At 35.5% G+C, this 15,302-nt stretch overlaps 1 protein-coding gene across 6 annotated transcripts in view; it reads right to left on the minus strand.

Annotated features, from left to right (window-relative positions):
• RIN2 (Ras and Rab interactor 2) overlaps nt 1-15,302 on the minus strand; it is a 214,610-nt gene that overhangs the window by 89,999 nt on the left and 109,309 nt on the right. The gene's annotated exons all lie outside the window — the stretch shown is intronic.

Raw genomic sequence — 15,302 nt, forward strand, 5'->3', positions numbered from 1 at the left:
CCCATCTCTCCACTCCCCATCTGCCCCCACTGTTCAACTGACATAATATGTCCCAGAGTACTTTTAATGTACTTGTTTAAAAAGAGAAAATGCCAAAACATAATGATGTCTTTGTTTGTTTGCTTGACCTCTATCTAAAGTACAAATAGGACAAATGTTAGATGTCACCATTGACTGCTCCCAAAGATTACAGATTTAATGGGGCTAACTCAAAGGGGGGGAGAAAGTCTTTAGACATTCTTTAAAATGAAAGGTACTATATACCTAGAGTGGGGGGGAGGTCCTACTTGATTTTAATTTGGCAATCATTAATTCTACTTATCTCTGAACTCCAGCAAAATCCTCAAGGATGCAAAATGGAAAGAAATTAGCTTTATTTTCTATCTCAAAACTTGAAGAGATTTATGTGAAACATGATAGTATATTAGAGTAAGAAGCTATTTTTATTTACTAACAAGTATGGGGAAGAACATGCAAAGAGCCTAATGACAAAGGAAGAGGAAAACCAAAGTTCTTATGAATGTGTAGGGGATCTTAGATTGGGGATTAGAAGGGACAGATGCTAGGGGTCATGAAGTTCAAATGGAAAGTGATGCTCAAGACTTGCCTAAAACCATTCAGGTGTGAGTCCTGAATCCAGGTCCTCCTTAAAGAGCTTTCTGTACCACACATACCACAGTGTGCCTAAAGTAAATTTATAGTAAGAAAATCACACATCTCTGAACAACATGATTTGTGCAATTCTGCTTTAGAATGTTTCTAACCATGTCATCAGTTTAGTTTTCAAAAAACTCTGTTTTTCTTTCTAACAAATACACAGACATGGATACACATGGTAAAACACATGTTCTCTTTCACTCATGTTATTTTCTTTGATGAGACCAGAATCGCTTTTCCCCCTCAATTTATATTTTCTACTAATTGCAGCAGTGAGTCATGATAATGACACAAGTGATGAGTATCACTTTTATCAGTGACAAAAATATCACTGCCCCACTGTATATTCAAGTTGAGTCAAGATATGCAGTCTGAATAAGTCTATCTGAATCCTGATTAGTACAATATAACACAAACTAAAACCCCTTCAAGTTAAAAGCATCCCAGCTGTAGTGGGAAAAGGGGCTTTCAAAGGCAGCACCAGCTGCATTACCAGTTGACTAAAAGGGTCTGGAACAGCTTTGTTTCCATTATTGGCAGTGTTAAGGAGAACCAGGCAGGACAAAAGAGATGCTGAAGGCAGAGTTAAGATGTTCCAAAGCATCTAAAAGCAGAAATAAAGTTAACAGAAAATGTCTTGAGAGTGAGAGGTTAGCCAGCTTGGATGACTTATTGGGGGTATCTGCCCCCTGCTACTGGCATATACATTTTCATTTATAGTTATGAGATGACAGGTAAACTCCCACTATGTAAATAAATAGAATCCACCTACCCATCCTTCCTGAACTTTTACCCATTTTTAGTAATTTAACTGAGTCTCTTTAAAAGTTCTGAAATGTCATTTTGTATTTCTTTCCACTTGATGATCCAGCTGGGACAAAAGCCAAGGTTCCAAAAACCTCCTGAGAAAACTCGCTTGGATTTCCAGTCCAATTTTGCTGACTCCAGAGGTTCAGATTATTCAACTCAACATTTGAAATAAGACCAAACTCTGAAACTTTTGAAGTTCATCATTTAATTGGGGAAGTCCATATGCTGGAGAGATGAGAAAGAGAAAGTATAGCCTTGTGCCCAAGATTAAGAGTAGTAGAGGATCCACCCAGTAACCTTTGGTAGCATGGAATTATGCATTGACACAGAGGCACATCAGTAAAGAGCATACACTCACTCCAACCAAACTGCCTGCCTCTTTTTTTTTTCCAGCAGACATTGGAGTGTTACTTAATTTAGACCTATAAAGAGCCAAGAAACCACTGAGTAAGACTAAGTTGGGGAATCATTCTCCTCTAGATCTAAGTCTCTTAGGTCTATTAAGAAGCTTTTTTTTCCCCGCAATTTCTAACTCTTTTCGATGACGGGAACTTGCTCCACCAATTGCCATGGGTGTGTGTTTGTACCCCAGAAGTTAAATATTTTACTTGACTTTAATTAAATAAACATATAACTTAAACTGTGCTACAGCTGAAGACATTGTATTTAGAAGTTCCTTTCTTATATCCTGTCTTATTCAATTCAATTCAACATTTATTAATAGTTATATTCATTATTATCTGTGTAGCAGGTACTACATATATGAAAAGAAAATGGAAGTAATATTTGCCCACAAGAAACATTTTACTAGGGGATACAAGCAAATAAAAATAAATACAAGATAATTATATGATGAGGAAGAGAACTTTATAAAGTGATCAGAAAAAGGCTACCTGAAGGAGGTGGCACATGAGTTGCTCCCTAAAAAAAGAAAGAAGCTGAAGTATGAGGAGTGTACTTCAGGCAAGAGACGCAGTACAGCCTTCAGAAGGCTAGAAACAGGAGATTAAAGGGCAAGTGTCATCAAATAGGAAGAAAGGAAGACAAGGTTAGGGCCAGATAAGATAGATTAGGATAAGGATAGCAACTGGAACTTCACTGAGATGACTCCCAGAAAAGGAAACTCTCTCCATCAATGCAAGTTGGAGCCTCTTCAATTTACAGTCTCAAAGAGTTCCTAGAGTACAAATGGCCAAGTGACTTGCCTAGGATCACACAGACAGGATAAGTCAGTCAGAGACAGTACTTGAAACCTGTTCTTTGGTCACACATACATGAGAATGAAAGTTGTGTGAAAAACAAATAGAGGAAGATAAACTGAATCCAGATGAAGAAATTATCTGTGTGTGTGTTTTGTTCTCTTACTAGGCTTTAAGCTCTGTAAGAGCAGGGATCATGTTTTTCATCCCAAGTATTTAGTAAATCACCTTCTTGGATCTATAGGGAATAAATGTTAGACAAATTGAACTAAAAAAACCTAGTCCCAAATATAAAGAAGCAGGAAATTTTTAAAAAGGCCTCTGATTTTAGAGTAACAAAGTGAATCATTGATGAAACAGGAGTCAAGCTCAGTAGAATTAAATGGAGATCATCAGATCAGTGAAAACAAATTCCTTTTTTTCCTTTTTTTTTTCTTTTCATTTTTAAATTTCAGCACTTAGTTCTTAAAATCCAAGCATTGGAGTGGGGAGGTTAACTTAAGAACTGGACTTAAGTGTGAACATCTACCATAAACCACAAGCTTTTGTGTTTTGTATCAATCATTAACAGGGCCTTAATTTTCAAGAGAATTCAAATTCTTTTCCCCTCCACCAATGACCCTAAATACTTTTTCCATAACTTTTATTTCAGGATCATCCAGTAATGAGCAATCAAGAAACAAAAATCTATCATATTGAAGTTCCTGTGCAAATCTCCTCACAATAACAGCATTTTACCTTCATTTCTCCCTGCCTCCAGTTTTCCTTGAAGGGTAATAATAGTTCTTGAATATAGAATATGAAGTATTCAAGAGATTCCAGATGGTAGGCACTAACAAAAAGTCTCAATCAGAGCTAACATACACCAAAATTCTACCATACCTCTTTCAATAACTACTGAAATAATGTAAACTGTTGCTTATTGATCTACTTTGATCAAAAGGACCAAGGCAGGAAGAATACATTCACCACATCAGCAATTCATTCAGCAGTGCCACAATATCTTCTCTAGGGTGAACTAAACTATCTCTATGGATGGAGTGATGTAAAAACACTTAGGATGCAAAGCACTGACTGGTTTCTTAAGCTATGTAAAAAACATATCAGACCTGAACTTGTCATTGAGATCCCACTTCACTGAGGGTCCCTTGGCTTATTTTTTTTGAGTAAGACAAACTCAGGAGGTAAACTGAAGTTAAGTGCTATGCCTGAGGGTACCCAGTAAGTCATGGACAGGCCGGGATTAGAACTGTGAGTTCCTGAATTTCTAGTTCACACAAACCAACAAACCATGAAATGGTCTAAGATTAAAACACTGGAACCTCTCCATTTTTCTCTTTTCTTGGCCGACTGCCACCACAATACTGAAAGTGTAAGGGAGCAAAGTGCTGTAGAAGGTCTGAGTCAAATTAAGGTGTTTCTCTTCAATTTTTCAAACTTCATCCTTTCCCTACAATTTGCTGCAGCTTAAAAGTACAAAATCAAAACAAAGGCAATGGCTCAAATTAGAGTAAAAGCATCATCCTATAAGGGCCTATTTAATTTAATTTGGATACAGTTTGGTACAGGGGGTAGAATGCTGAACCCAGAGTGAGGAAAACTGAGTTCAAATTTGGCCTCAGTCATTTACTAGTTGTGTGATTTTAGGCAAGTCATTTAACTTCTGACTCAGTTTCTTCATTTGTAAGATGGTGACAATAATAGCACCTATTCTCTAGGGTTAAGCTTATAAGTAACTTGAGGACATTTTCTTTTGTATTCCCAGCATTAATACATAGTAGGCACTTAATAAATGTTTACTAATTGATTACATTAATGTTTATAAAGTGTTTTGCAAATCTTAAAAGCTATCTATAAAAATATGAGCTATTATTGGTTTAATTGTTAAAAAAAAAAAATCCATCCAGGAATATTATTGTTCTGTAAGAAATGACCAAGAGGATGATTTTAGAGAGGCCTGCTAAGTGAAATGAGCAGAACCAGGAGATCGTTATACACAGAAACAATAAGACTATATCCCGATCAGTTCTGATGGGCATGGCTCTCTTCAATAATGAGATGATTCAAGCCAGTTTCAATTGTTCAGTGATGAAGAAAGTCATATACACCCAGAAAGAGGCCTGTGGGAACTGAGTATGGACCACAACATAGCATTTTTATGCTTTCTGTTGATGTTTGCTTGCATTTTGTTTTCCTTCTCAAGTTTTTTTTTCTTTCTAGATCCGATTTTTCTTCTGTAGCAAGATAACTATAATTATGTACATATATTGGATTTAACATATATTTTAATATATTTAACATGTATAGGACTATCTGCCATCTAGGGAAGGGGATAGGGAGAAGGAGAGAAAAATTTGGAACAGAAAGTTTTGCAAGAGTCAGTGTTGAAAAATTACCCATGCATATGTTTTGTAAATAAAAAGCTTTAATAATAATAATAAAACTCCATCTAACGCATCTTGTAATCACTTTCAACAACCCTTTACTTTTTGCTACAAATCTTTCTGTTTTCATTTGTACCAACCTAAAGCAGACACCCATGTAAGATATAACAGACTTCACCCACATGGTCTGTTTTCCTTCAGCATATTGAAATATTTTTTCAGTCTCACTTTTTAACAAGATAAATTGATAAGAAGGTCTTTATACCTTTCTGAGACAAAGGTGATGTATAAATACAATTACAAATATTGTATATCCAAAGTCAACGGAGCAAAACAGAGTCATTTATCCAAGCTGTCATGTAAGAACCAAGTCTGGTAAAGGAGCATCATCTTTCCCTATCTGTTCCTATAAAGAGGTTGAGTAGGATAATATGAACAGACTTTCCCCCTTTCACTCCCCAAATGTTTATGATCTAAAAGTTTAGAATTTTATTAAGTGAGGTGTACTAATCTAGGAAATGCTTTAAGCGCCTGTTCTTTTGCAAAGAAACAGTTATGGGTCGGTGAATATTTCTATGATTATCTTCCTACAACCATGGATTTTATAATTCAGACAGAAAAATTCATTCCAGGCTGAAGCTTAACATTCCAGTTATGCTTAAAGTTATGTGAATGTGCAAAAATAAAATAAAATCCTATCTCCCTATCTGCAAATGGTTTCCACTGACTCAACATCTAAACTTTTCTTTTTTTCCTTTCTTTTCTTTTTAAAAGAAAGTTCGAAGCTAAATTCAAAACTTGGGTAAAAACATTATTTGAAAAATAGTTTAAAAGCCAGATAAAAGGACTTCTTTCCCAATTCTACTCTTTATCTCAATGGTGTATGAATATTTCTCCTACATGTTAAATGTCTTTGCTATCCTGAGAATAAAATGTGTTTAATAAAGGGGAGCAACACAAAAAGTTATCAAACTGTGCATACCCTTTGATCCAGCAGTGTTACTACTGGGATTATATCCCAAAGAGATTATAAAGAAGGGAAAGGGACCTGTATGTGCACGAATGTTTGTGGCAGCCCTTTTTGTAGTGGCTAAAAACTGGAAACTGAATGGATGTCCATCAGTTGGAGAATGGCTGAATAAATTGTGGTATATGAATATTATGGAATATTACTGTTCTGTAAGAAATGACCAACAGGATGATTTCAGAAAGGCCTGGAGAGACTTACACGAACTGATGCTGAGTGAAATGAGCAGGACCAGGAGATCATTATATACTTCAACAACAATACTATATGATGACCAGTTCTGATGGACCAGGCCATCCTCAGCAACGAGATCAACCAAATCATTTCTAATGGAGCAGTAATGAACTGAACTAGCTATGCCCAGAAAAAGAACTCTGGGAGATGACTAAAAACCATTACATTGAATTCCCAATCCCTATATTTATGCACACCTGCATGTTTGATTTCCTTCACAAGCTAATTGTACAATATTTCAGAGTCTGATTCTTTTTGTACAGCAAAATAACGTTTTGGTCATGTATACTTATTGTGTATATAATTTATATTTTAATATATTTAACATCTACTGGTCATCCTGCCATCTAGGGGAGGGGGTGGGGGGGTAAGAGGTGAAAAATTGGAACAAGAGGTTTGGCAATTGTTAATGCTGTAAAGTTACCCATGCATATATCCTGTAAATAAATAAAAGGCTATTAAATTAAAAAAAATAATAAAAAAAAATAAAGGGGAGCAACAGAGCATTCACTTAAGCACTCTGTATTTCAGTTCCTTCTTTGAAGGAGGAGGGAGTTAGGTACATAGGAACGATGTATATCCATACATAGGACATACATTTCTATATGGTCAGCAGCAGAATGACTCTCAGAAGAATTGCCTAAGGGGCTCAAAGACTTTTTGGATCAATGCCAACCTATCTGTTTGTTAGGTGCTCAGCTCAGTGATGCTGCAGAGCAGTTCTATGACTTTGCATGGGCTTGGTTATAATGTACTAAAATGAAGCAATTGCAAAGTGACAACATTGGTCAGGATATATAATGTACTAAAATGAAGCAATTGCAAAGTGAAAACATTGGTCAGGATATTATTTGGTATATGGTTCTCTAGCTGTCACATCTGAGAACAAATAAAATGTTTCTGCTTCTCTCTTTATCCTTCTCCCTCTTCTTTCTTCCTCTTTTTCCTTCCATATCTCTAAAGCAGTCCTTGAGAGTCTGGCAAAGGGGATAAAAACTCTGGCTCAATGTTTCCAATAATGGGGCAGAGATATGACATGGAATATGGCTACCACTGATTCACTCCCTTCCTTCTTTGTGTGGTGATTTATCAAGCCCCTCTTATATGGAAAACACTGTGCTAGGCTCCAAGGAAATACAAAAATCTGATAAAATACTGTCCTTGTTTGACAGAGACTATTTTCATTTTTGTTCTTATATCCTCAACAACCAGCACAGTGCCTGTTACAGAAGTAGACAATTAAAAACTAGATGAAGTCCATTAAAGAGAATCAAATACAGGTAACTATAATGAAAAATAGAATACATATATTACAGGGCTATGTAGAAAAGTGCCACGTCTTTAGGGAAAGATCTCTGCCAATAGGAGGCACCCGGAAAAGATTTCATGCCTCAGGGTGTGAGGGTAGGAAGTCAGCAGGCAAAGAGGGGGAGGAAGGACATTTCAGGTGGAAAGGACTAAGCGAGCAAAATTACACAGGCAGGAGAGCCCTGGACATGTCTAGGCAATCCAAAAAAAGTTCATTTTGACTGAGCTGTAAATTAAAAGGATGAGCCTACAGAAGCTGGGTGGTGCCCAGGTGTGCAGTGCCTTGAATGCCAGAGAAAGAAGTATGAACTTAACAGGTAGCCATGAAAGATTTGAGCAGGTTAGCGTAACAGATATAAGCTTAAGAAAGAATAATCCAGCCACAGTATAAAGGATGGACTGGAGGGAAAAGAGAAAATTCATGAAAACATTTTTTAAAAATTAAATTTCTGGGGCAGCTAGGTGGTGCAGTGGATACAGCACCGGCCCTGAAGTCAGGAGGACCCAAATTCAAATCTGACTTCAGATACTTAACACTTCCTAGCTGTGTGACCCTAGGCAAGTCACTTAACCCCAATTGCCTCAACAAAAATAATAATAATTAATTAATTAAATTTCTGAGAGATATATGTATATATATCTGAAATAGACACACACATGCTACCAATATATGTGTCTATATGTATATACGTATGTGTATATGTGTGTGCATACGAATGTGTGTATTTATAGCTACTAAGCTTTAGTGTATTGAGTTTTAGACCTTGTGTCATGAAGACAAATTAAAATCCAGCCTTGGGTACTTATTAGCTGTATGGTCTTGAGCAAATAACTTACATGTCTACTTGCTTCAGTTTCTTTGTCTGTAAAATAGAGATAATAATATCAGCTATCCCTAAAGATTGCTGTGAGAATAAAATATGATGATATATGATTAATAATATTCTATTTTCTCAAATACATGTAAAGATAGTTTTTAACATTCACCTTTGCAAAAACGTTGCGTCCAAATTTTTCTCTCTCCTTCCCTCCCTCTTTTCCGGCACAGCAAGTAATATGTTATATATGTGTAATTCTTCTAAACATATTTCTATATTTGTCATGACGCACCAGAAAAATCAGATCAAAAGGGGAAAAAATAAGAAAGAAAAAAAAAAGCAAAATAGCAATAACAAAAAAATGAAAATACTATATTCTGATCCACATTCAATCTTCATAGTTCTCTCTCTGGATGTGGATGGCACTTTCCATCACAAGAATAATGGGGTTGCCTTGAATGTGATAATATTTGTAAAGCACTTTGTAAACCTGAAAACAATATAAATTATATATGTATACACACATACACACGTGTGTGCACACACACACACACGGAATATAAATATGTATACACAGACACATACTTCTCTCTTACACTTTAATATTACTCCATACACATATATAATGTAAGTATGTATGCACAGACACAAACACACTTCTCTTTTATACTTTAATATTGCTACCAAAAAAAATTGGAGAATTACAAAGGATAAAAAGTACTAATGCAATCTCCTCATTTTAGAGATGAGGAAATAAAGAATACTTGAGAAATCAAGTGGTTTATCCAAGCAGCCATAGCAAATAAGTGGTAGAATCAGAACTATAACCTAGATCTTTTGATTTCTAGTTCAATACCCTTTCTATTATCCTACCTTACTTTTTTCTTGTAATAATGAAAATTTACCATTGCAGGTAGAATTCAAGAAATATCATATTTTTTTAGTGCCTAAGCATCTTTATTTCAAACTTTGGAGGTTCATTACTCATTAATAATGCTATAACATAAGGATTAATAAAGTGATAAATCCACTAAGAGCTTATAATGCGTCAAGTACTACACTAAACAGTAGGATAGAAAGGCAAAAACAGCTCCTATCCTCAAACAGCTTACATCCTAATGAAGTAGATAATAGAATAGAATAAAGGTGACCTAGCCTCAAGTTTTTCCTCAAACAATAACCTGTGGATCTGATCAGGTCACCTAACCTTTTGTACCCCAGACAGGGAAGGGGCCAACCAATACTTATAGAACCCCTTTGAGAGATGTAAAAGGGAAAAGAACATTCAAGGTTCTTATGGTTAGAAAATAATAAAAATAACAGTAATAGTTTGCTTGAAAAAAACACTTTAAGGTTTGAAAAGAATGCTTTACAAATATAATCACACTTTTCTTCACAATAACCTTGGGAAGAAGATTGAGTCTGACAGTCATCTTTAAGTAGCTTGCCCAGGGACATACAACTTTTACATGTCTGGGGTCAAATATGAACTCCAGATCCAGTTCTCTATACACTGTACTACCTGGAGAGCAGACTATATTATAGACCCACAAAAAATCAATCTGACAAAAACAGGATAAATAGGAAGAGAAATATAATTTGCAATAATGACAAAAATATAAATTATTTTGGCATTAACTTAAAGGAAGAATTAAGTAATTGAAAAGAAGAGAATATGTAGGGTTTGGTTAGGTCAAAATACTAAAAAATGCCAACACTACTGAAATAATTTAGGAATTTTGATCAAAATATTGAGCTATTCCATTAAATTAAACTGATCACAAAATTCATAAAGAAGAAAGAATTGGGAAAGGATATTAAGGAGAATTATGAGTAATAAGGAAGGGGGGAATTACATTACTTCAAATTATATTATAAGGCAACTATTATCAAAGTTAACGGGTACAAGATTTTTAAAATAAAAAAATAGATCAATGGATATATATATTCTCCCCCCAAATATATTAGAAGTAAAAGAATAAATTAGTGTTAGAAAAACTCATGATTACAAGTTATTCTTCTGGTTATTAATTATTAGGATGATCGTGTTTAAGTAATCATGGATTGCATCAATAAGGTCTGTGATGTTTCAAGGGTTTGATGTAATCAAAATAATATCAGCCCAAATAGAAGTCTCTATAAAACCTCACTATAGTTAGCAATCCCTTTTTCATCCTTGCTCTGTGTTGGACATCCTCCAAGGCTTTGCATAGCATGAATTTCCTTATTTTGTGTTTCATTTAATCATAAAATTTTAATCTGTGTTTACATTTAGCAAGGAATCTTGTATTCATTCCATAAGTTCTTATTAAGCACCTATTATGGACTAACTGGGAACAGATACAAAAGCCAAAAGGTTCCTGATTTCCAAGAACTTAAGATTCTATTAAAGTGAAGCAATGTGATACAAAAATAAATATAAAGTATTTACAATGTGGATATAAAATATTTTATGCAGAGAATACCACTATCAACAGAGCTTGGCATTTGCGCTGAGCCCTGAAAGAGGAATCTAGGAGGAAGGGACTATATTTCAGGAATGAGAAATAGCCTGAGCAAAGGAGCCAAGATAGGAGATGGAATGTCTTATATGAAGTATACCCAGTCCATCTGGAATATACTATCTAATGGAGAATAAAAAGCAATAAACTTTGGGAAGATAGGCTCTAGAGACAGAATGTGAAGGGTTTTAAAAGCCAAACTGAGGCATAAATTATCTTGGGGACAAAAGGGAATTAGACTTTATTGGCTAAGGGAATGACATGGTCAGATGTATACATTGGGAACATCACTTTAATAGCTGTAAGAATAAAAGGAAACCAATTAACAGACTATTGTAGTAGTCTCTGAGTGAAAGATGTCAAGATCCTGAACCAAAAGGGTGGCACTGTAACTTATATAATCTTAATATATGTATGAGTGTATGAGGTGGTCTCTTAAGCCCATTCATCTCTAGTTCTATGAAACTCTGTTCCAGACAGCTGGTAAAACAGTGGTAAAAGGACTGGATCTTGAGTCAGGAAATTGTTAGCCATTTCAATCGAGTATAACTCTTGCAAAGATACTGGAGTAGAGTTTGCCATTTTCTTCTCATGCAACAAAAATATTATCCATTTTGAGAAAGAAGCACCTTAGCACCTATGATTTGCTGGTCTGAACATGGAAAGGAGAATCTAGACTATCATTATTACTTCAATAAAATTCAATTCTAAAGGTGAAAGTCATTATTAAATACGATCTAAAATATAAGAGTATGTAAAAAGTTGGATTTTATAGGAAAAGCATTGAATTCTATTATAAATACCAAAGAAAAAAAAATCTACTTCTGAATAATCACTAATAATACTAACGGCTACTGTATCCTTGCTTATGGAAATCGAGACATTACTTTAGCAACAAGTCCATATGATTTCTCTCAAACAAATGATGATAAATGAAATGGCCTCTAAGAGCAAAAACACTATTAAAATTTAAAAAAATTACAAAGGACAAAAATCTCAATCCTCCATTGAGTAAGAGTTTTGCAAAGATATCTGAGTAGAAGTTGTCATTTTCTTCTCCAGCTCATTTTAGATGAGGATCTGAGACCAATAGAGTTAAGTGACTTGCCCAGGAACAGAAAGTTAATAAGTATCTGAGGTTAGCCCCTCCTGCCTCACAAGCCTACTTCTCTACTATTAGACTATCTAGTTGCCCTTAATCAGGGAGACCTGAGTTCAACTCCTCCTGAGCTACTTAGTATGTGACTTAGGCAAATCATTTAATCTACCTACTCCAGTTTCCTCTATAAAATGGGGATAATGATAGTACCTTCCTTGCAGATTGTTGTTTTATAAAAGGTTCAGCATAGCATCTGGCACACAGTGTTTAAAAAAGTGTTTGTTTACTTCCTTTCCTCTTCCAGGGTAGGGACTGTGGTTTTTTATTTTTTATTTGTTTTGTTTTTTTACATACTCTAGTGACTTGCTGAGGAGGGATAATAGTTGAAATAAAGCTTTAATTTCAAATAAAAAAGGAAGGTAGGGTTCCTGAACTGTATGAAACTATCTTGTAAATCTAAAATAAGTGCCCCTTATCTCCCAGTTTTCCCAGCTACCTTCAAATAGTTACTTGGGAAAGATTAGGTTATGTGAAAATAGCTTTCTTTAGTCTTTTCTGGGGACTCACATACAGGAATTCCTATCTGACCTACTAGCTATGAGACCTTATGCAAGTCACTTAATCCTATTTGTTTTAGTTTTCTCATCTGAAAAATGAGCTGAGGAAGGAAAAAACAAACCATTCTAGTATCTTTCCAAGAAAATCCCACAGTCACAAAAACAGCATCAGTCCTACAACCTCCAGCCATCTTCTAGATTAGGGGCTAATCCTTTTATATTCCAAAAAGCTTCTCCTATAATCCAATCAAGAAAGCAAGCACTCATTAAGTACTTATTTTGAGCCAAACAATAATCAAATATTATTGTTCTGTAAGAATACATCAGCAGGATGATTTCAGAAAGGTCTGGAGTGATTTACATGAACTGATGCTAAGTGAAGTGAGCAGGACCAGAAGAACAATGTATATAGCAACAGCAAGATTATAACATGATGACCAATTCTGACAGATGTGGTTCTTTTCAACAGCAAAGTGAATAAGGTCAGTTCCAATGGTCTTGTGATAAAGAGAGCCACCTGCACCTAGAGAGAGGAATGTGGGGACTGAATGTGGACACAACATAGTATTTTTACCTTTTTTATTGTTGTTTGTTTGATTTTGTTTTCTTTCCCATTTTTTCCCTTTTTGATCTGATTTTTCTTGTACAACATGATAACTGTAGAAATATCTATAGAAGAATTATACATGTTTAACATATTGGAATACTCTACTACTAGAGTGGAGGGAAGAGAAGGAAAAAAATTTGGAACACAAAGTTTTGCAAAGGTGAATGTTGAAAATTATCTATGTATATGTTTTGAAAATAAAAAGCTTTAATCAAAAAAAAAAAAAAAGAGATAATCTGTCCAATACTACTCCATCCCAGGGATTCTGAACCCCTGATGGTTATACAAATCTCATTCCCACCTCACATCCATTGCCCATTCCGTTACTTCTAGCCCATTAATCCAATTATTTCCTTCTCAATGTCCCTCTTGAGACCTGCCCAACTCTACCATTGTGCTCTCTGGAAGACATTATATTTAACAAACTTGCTTTCGTTTGAAAACTTTTCCTTTATCACTCTATCCATCTTCTGGCATTTACTGAATCCTAGTTCCCTCAAATGGTATCACTCACTGCCCATCCTTTCTAGTCCTGAATGTACTTTCACCTATCCCATATTACTTATTGACAAAAGTAGAAGAGTAAGGGTTGTTTTCTATAAGCCTCCCAAATATCATCCTTCTTATTCCAATGATTGTAGTGTTGAACTCACATGCTTTCTTTTTATCCTAACTTTTGCACTCATACTAGGGGACATAAACATTTACACTGATACTTCCTCAAACACTCTAACTTCCCAGTTTCTTAACTTACTTATTTCCATTCCATCTTATCTACAGAGATCATGCAAACTGAGATCATATCAAAGTCAAAGGTGATCTTGCTATCACCTATAAGTATTCTATATCTATGTGTATGAATTCAGAAATCTCTTTCTGATTAAAATCTTTTCCTCTGGCTTATTATGATCCCTAACTCAGTTCTTTGTCCTATGACCTTCCATCTCTCCATCCCAGATAACCATGTTTACATTGGCTATACTTTCCCCCCTTTTCTATTCTGACCCCTTAGTTAACTAATTAAGTTTTATACACTATCCTCTTCACTTGAATCCCTCTACTCCAATTTCTAGTCATGATGCTTAGAGCCCCAACCTTGGATAACTCCCATCATTCACTTTCTTTTGATGCTTGCTGATTTACTCATGTCTGATACTTGGTGACCTCATCTGGGGTTTTCTTGGCAGGGATACTTGATGGTTTGCTGTTGGAATCCTAGTGTCAACTCAACTTGAAACAAGGTGAAAACTCAAGGGTGATGTCAGAATCCTGGTGTTAACTCAATAGAATTGATACAGTGCTTATTGGTTCACACCTTAGAGTGAATCCTTAAAGGGTGATAAGTTGCTAACACTGATAGAACAATGCTTGTGTTCACACCTCTAGAGAGCTCATAAGTATCTAAGTACTCAATGGAGTTCACAGTTTGGGAGATTCAGGGTCTAGAAAGAGATATCTGAATTCACACCTTCCTTAGGGCCAGAGAGCATGATGGGAGATATCCCACAATCCCACTCTCGGAGAAGTAGCATAAATAGAACACTCTGGGAGATACAGGGAGGTACTCACCTCAATTGGAGATTGAGAAGCCATGAGTCGGAGTTGAGCTGGAGGCTGAAGAAAGCAGAGGCAGAAGCCAAGACAAAGCTGCAAGAGCTCAAGCAGAGAGATAGCTCTCTGAACTAACCGGGCTATTTTGGAAGGAGAAATAAACGTTTGGATTTTTACCAGCTGGCTGGATTTTGGAGTAATTATTTATTTCAACTGAGACTAAGGCTGCCTCTGGGAAAATCACCACAGTTTGCCATTTCCTTCTCCAACTCATTTCACAGATAAGGAAACAAAAGCAAATAGGGTTAAGTGACTTGCCCAAGGTCATACCTCATATCTAAAGTTTGATCTGAACTCAACAGTCAGCACTCTGTATCTACTGTGTCACCTAGCTGACCCATTCACTTTCTCTATTCCTTGAGAAACCATGTAGATTGAATCCTCAACAAATTTAAGTTATATAATTCCAATTAATTGAATCAATTGGGAAGGTAAAAAATGTTGCCTTGCTCTAGTGAGGACTCAATTAATTGGAATTATATAATCTCTC

Source organism: Sarcophilus harrisii, chromosome 2, assembly GCF_902635505.1.
Source record: "Sarcophilus harrisii chromosome 2, mSarHar1.11, whole genome shotgun sequence".
Classification (NCBI taxonomy): Eukaryota; Metazoa; Chordata; class Mammalia; order Dasyuromorphia; family Dasyuridae; genus Sarcophilus; species Sarcophilus harrisii.